The sequence below is a fragment of the Mixophyes fleayi genome, chromosome 1 (assembly GCF_038048845.1).
Source record: "Mixophyes fleayi isolate aMixFle1 chromosome 1, aMixFle1.hap1, whole genome shotgun sequence".
Lineage (NCBI taxonomy): Eukaryota > Metazoa > Chordata > Amphibia > Anura > Limnodynastidae > Mixophyes > Mixophyes fleayi.
This window is the reverse complement of record NC_134402.1, coordinates 107,297,307-107,302,978: the sequence shown is the minus strand read 5'-3', so window position 1 is coordinate 107,302,978 and position 5,672 is coordinate 107,297,307.

The following is a 5,672-nucleotide window of genomic DNA, read 5'->3' as shown; positions in this document are numbered from 1 at the left end:
CCCTATAATTGGATGATATATTGTTTTGTATTGCCAACTCATTTTCTTGTATTTTAATCTGCATTTGGATGTCGCCTTGGTTGCTAATATAGTTATTCATCCTAGTTAGTGTTGGATCATTTTAGCCTCTCAACGTATAGAGACACCCAGCTAGTACATGCATTAAATGTTTATTAAGCGCATAATTCAATTATTACAGCACCTTTTTTGTGCCCAGATTTGTGAGAGGACATAGAATGAACCTGTAGCCAACCAGATCATCACAATGTTCACAGCATTATAATACATACATTTATCTAATGAACTTGTTGTACCAAAGAGCATACAGAGGACAAGAGGTCATCAGTTGTGAATGAAAACAATAAGGATTCATTATGAGCATAGCATGGTGTCCTTTACTGCAAGGCCAGTCAAGTAATTCTTTTCAGCATGGGGCAATGATGGAAAATTCACTAACTGAATTTTAAAAAAATATTCATCAAGTTTGTTACAAGCAATGGTATCTGTAACTATAATTAGTAAAGTACATAACAAAGGTGACTGAGCCAAGGAATTTATCTGAATGGCGTTTAGGAAGGAATCCCCTCTTAAGGCTAAATTGGTAACTATTGCAGTGGGGTTCTGTTTTGTATTTCTCTCGATCAACACAATTAGAATTTATGAATGGATGAACTAGGTGCATGTGTAACAGCAGCACAGACTATTTCAGGAGATTAATGTACTGTTTTTTTGGAACATAGTAACATAGTAACCTGCCCGCTTGTGTGATTATAGAAGTCAGGGCTGCATTTGACAGGGGCAGTGTCAGTGGAAGGAGCAGGATTCCCCATTAGCACAGAGTAGTAATATGAGGCTCCTGAACACTAACCTGAGCTAAGAGAAGTCAAACAGTTGTACCCTAGGTAAAACTATAGTGCGCTCATTGACTTTATTTATTCAACCTAATTGTCTGGCTTATATATATATATATATATATATGCCTAAACTGTGATTTTAATAAAGGTTGTTGCTGGTGTAACCCATTTACTTCAAGGTTCAACGTGCTGTGCGCTCAGCATACTGCCATTGTAACGCATGGTTCTTTCAGTTACTGTTGCTTTCCTGTCAACCTGAACCAGTCTGGCCATTCTATTTTGACCTCTCTCATTAAGTAGGCGTTTCCTCAACAGAACTACCGCACACTTGATATTTTTGTTTTGCGCACCAATCTCTGTAAACTGGAGAGACTGTTGTGTGTGAAAATCCTAGGAGATCAGCAGTTTCTGAGATACTGAAACCACCCTGTCTAGAACCACCAATGATTCCACACTCACTTAGATCACATTTTTCCCCATTGAGGGGTTTGGGCTGAAGAACAACTGAACATTTTGACCATGTCTGCATGCTTTTACTATTGAGATGCTGCCACACGATAGGTTGATTAGTTATTTGCATTAATGAGCAGGTGTACCTAATAAAGTGGCCACTGAGTGTAATGCAATACAGTTCAATATGGAAGATATAATAATACTACACATGATAGATTCCAGTTGGCCACTTCATCTTTTTTCCTTTAATTGCTTCTGTGTCTGCTTTATATGTGAGTGCTGGACTCTGTGTGGTTACTTTTACTTGTATTACTATTATTGCCTCCTGTCAGCTCGGAAGAGGCAACTGATGCTACAGTGGGAACAGGCTCACCACAACTGGACAATTGAAAAGTGAAAAATGTTACATGGTCTGACGAATCTCGTTTTTTGCTGTGACACGTAGTTGGTAGAGTTAGAATTTAGAATAAACAACATGAATCTATGGATTCATCCTTCCCTGTGTCAAATGAACACACTGGTGGTGATGGTGCAATGGTGTGGGGAATGTATTCTTGGCACACATTATTAGCCCCCTTAATACCAATTAAGGGGGCTAATGTAATAACGGTAATTAGGTAAATCATTTAAATCCCACAGCCTACCTAAGCATTGTTGCTGACCATGTATGTATTATGTGTGTATTGTGTGTAAGACTGTATATTGTTTACATGTCAATGAAGATATATATTGTAATTTAATGATAGATAGATAGATAAAAAAAATAACAGTGCAATATTCACCTACTTAGAAATAAGTCAAGGTGTTTGACCTGAATTTCTTTTCTTTTTTGAATCCAACATTTCTCAGTTGCACATTATTCAAATCACCAAGACTCAATGTAAAGTCTGCAGCTTCCCCAAAATTACCCTGATCTCCACAGAAAATCACAATACTAAAACAAAACACAAATTGGGAGTGCTTCTGTGGTACAGAAAAGTGTCATTGCTTAATACTTTAAAATGGACACATGCCAGTAATACATAGTGGGGAATTTAATTGGCCACGTTACTGTTAAAAGTAACGCGGCCGGCGCATTATTACCGTAATTATGGTAATAGTGTACCTAATTACCGTTATTACGGTAGTTCTATCGCCGGCTTTTTGCACGCAGCTCCCTGAGCTGCGAGCAGAAAACCGGTTTAAAACTGCTGTAATAATGGTAATAGTTTTAGCACAGCGGTACTTCGGGGGGAATTGAATTCCCCCCATAGAGCCAGGCATAACACAGCAAAGCTGTATCATGTAGATGTCTTCTTGTTATCTAGATCCACTAACACGAGCAGAAAACATCAAAGATTGGGGTCTGGCATCACTCCATGCCACACCCCAATGCTTATCAACACTGAACTTTGTCAGCAGGGGTGGCTTGGTGCATTACAAAGCAAATTTCTTTAATAGACTTAATAACAGCTGTGGAATAATTGATAATCCATTTATCTTTTTTCCTTAAATGGGTGCTACATTCACAAGGATGTAATATTTGATAATATTTTCACATAAATAATATATTCTTTGATGTTTCACATACAAATATTCAATATTTTGGATGATTTATCATATTGTTTAATATTTATTTTTCATTGTGGTATAGATTACTTCATGAGGTGTATGTCCTTTAGAGCACCAGATTTAAGAGATCTGAGCAATGTACCAGGATTTTTAATGATAATATATTGAAATAGTTTGTAGCCAGGCCATTATTTAAAGACAGAAGTATAGAAAATGATTTTATAAAATTGGAGACTTTATTAATTAAAGAAATGAAAACTTGGTGGGATGCAGTAGCAATCAAAAATACCTAAAAGTGGGAAGGATTCCAAAGGGTCTTAGATTAATGTTCATTTGAATTAATAAGGCCAATGGTTTTTGAAAAAAAGGTAGTAAAGGATATAGAAAAAGAGTTGGAGATCTTGGAATAAGTTTACAATCCTGTAAAAATCAGGGGGTAAATGTATTAACGTCCGATTTTTTTTGACTCGCCACTATTCGGTTAGTTTGCAGTGAAAATTTAAAGCGCCAATAGCTTTAAAGGCAAAACAATGCCTTTAAAGCCATTGCCGGGTTAACTTTTCACTGAAAACTCGCCAAGTTGAAAAACATCAAGATAATACATTTACCCCCGGAGTCTTTTAAAAAATACCAATAGGAATTATTTAATAAAATCAGTAAGATTGAAGATGAGATTGTGGAAATCAAATTTATTAGATTATGGCAGTGATAAGGTAAGGGGGTGGGGACAAAAAGTATAAATACCTTTCTTAAAAGAGAGGCGGAATATACCATTCTATAATTGTAGGTTTAATCTCAAAAGTTATACAAAATGATGCCTAGAAATGACACCCAAAGAGTGAGAACAACTGAGTGAAGCCAAATTCCTATCAAAAAGGATAGGAAAGAGTGAAAAAATATTAGGAAAGGGTGTTGCGGTGGGATGGATATCCTATGCCACCCTGTCTGTGCTGCTGGGGACCGACTGGGCTTGCCTTTCCACCGCCCCCTTACTTTATCCCAAATTGCACCCCTCTAAACGCAGTAGGAGGAGCTTGCTGCTGCCACCACTAGGCTCCATCGTCGTCACCTAGAACCAAGTCCTTCTGGGTAACTCTCGCTGCTAGTGTACCCCCTTGCTGGGCACCTGGGCTAGTACACCTGACCTCTTCCTTTAGATTAGGGTTGCTGTGGATTGTTTCCCCTGGCCTGTCACATTGGCTAATGCTACAGGGTAGCAGAAAGAGTGTTGGTACCAGATGCCGGGTCCCAACCTCAAAACAGCTGGATAACGGATTAGATTGATCTAATTTGTAGGTCACAGGAATTACAGCAGGTAAGTAGGTGTCAAAGCAGGATCTTGAAACAATGATGTTTTATTAGCTAAAGCAGTCCTAATAAGACAATTACATGCCAGTTTATGGTACTAGCAAACATTCCAGAAGTTACAGATGGAATAATAAAAAACATGAACAAACAGTGCTCTTTTTTTTAGTTTCTGGCTCATATCTTTGCAGGGGCTAAACCAGCCCCCTTGTCTGACCAGACACCAAAGAGTCTTAAATATTACATTCAAAGATTAGCATTAGGATGCAATATGTTCTCTAAACTTGGATGTTAAATGCAATTTATACTTAACATACTTTACACTAATTTGTGATTTCCACAAATCACATTGTTCAGACAGGTTCTAACACACAGGGCAAAAGGCCACATAGGAAATAAGGGTAATGGCCCCTTGCTGTGTATTCAGGCTAAATAATGTTGGTCACGTCACATAAAAAGTTCTAATTAACTTAATGAAGATTTCATCTCGAAGTTACAAAGCAGATTTCCTCAAAGAAATGACTACTGCATCATAAATCAATACTCAATATACAATAATCAATAAAAATGAATTTCTAATATCACAATGCAACACAATACAAAAAAACAGTACATTTGCAATGATATACAGAGGTGCACTGCACCCCTAATTAAAATAAATATTTACAATAAGTTATTTCTCTGTGATCCAACCACAGGCGTGATCACGTTACCATACAAAACAGGTATAAGATATTGGGCTCCCTTAAAAAAAGGAGGATTGAAGACCCGTCAGCTTTTTTTTTACAACATAGACAAATACCTAAATGTCTAGATTTAATAATCCTCCCCCAAGAGAATGTGGAAACACAAACTAGGAACGGATGAAAAAGCAAGAGAGATAAAAAAAAAAATGCTTTACCCTCTTGAAGTTACATTTACTAAGGATATTTTTAATCTGATAAGGTTATGACCAAGTAAGAATTGGATCTAGGAAAGGTCTGTCTTCTGCCCCCACGTATAAACCGGAATCACAGCTTTGGCAGCGCTATTGAGAAATTTTACAGAGGACTTTTTGTATTGAGAAACTGGCATGTTAGTATCGTTGAGTAGGCAAAATCTCGGGCAGTTTGGTAAATCGGTTCCCCCAATTGATTTGGAGAGGAGAATAACCGCATTCCAAAAAGGTCTGATTGCCGAGCATTCCCACCATATATGTAAAGGGGTGCCCGAAGCTCCTTGACATCTCTAGCAGAGATCTGGGACCCTGGGGAACCTCTTTGCCAAGAGGCTTGGGCACCGGTACCACCTAGTTAATATTTTGTAGTGTGTTTCAACCACTTTTAAACTAATTGAGCTAGCTTGAGTGCGCTGAAATATGACTCCCCATTCTGACTCAACTATGTCTATGTTTAACTCCCGCTCCCAGTCCCTGGTGAATTTGGGTAGCGCTTTGAATAGATGTACGATCAAGATCTTATATATAGATGATAATGTGTGCCTGGGGCGTTGAGCCGCCGCGCATAGGGT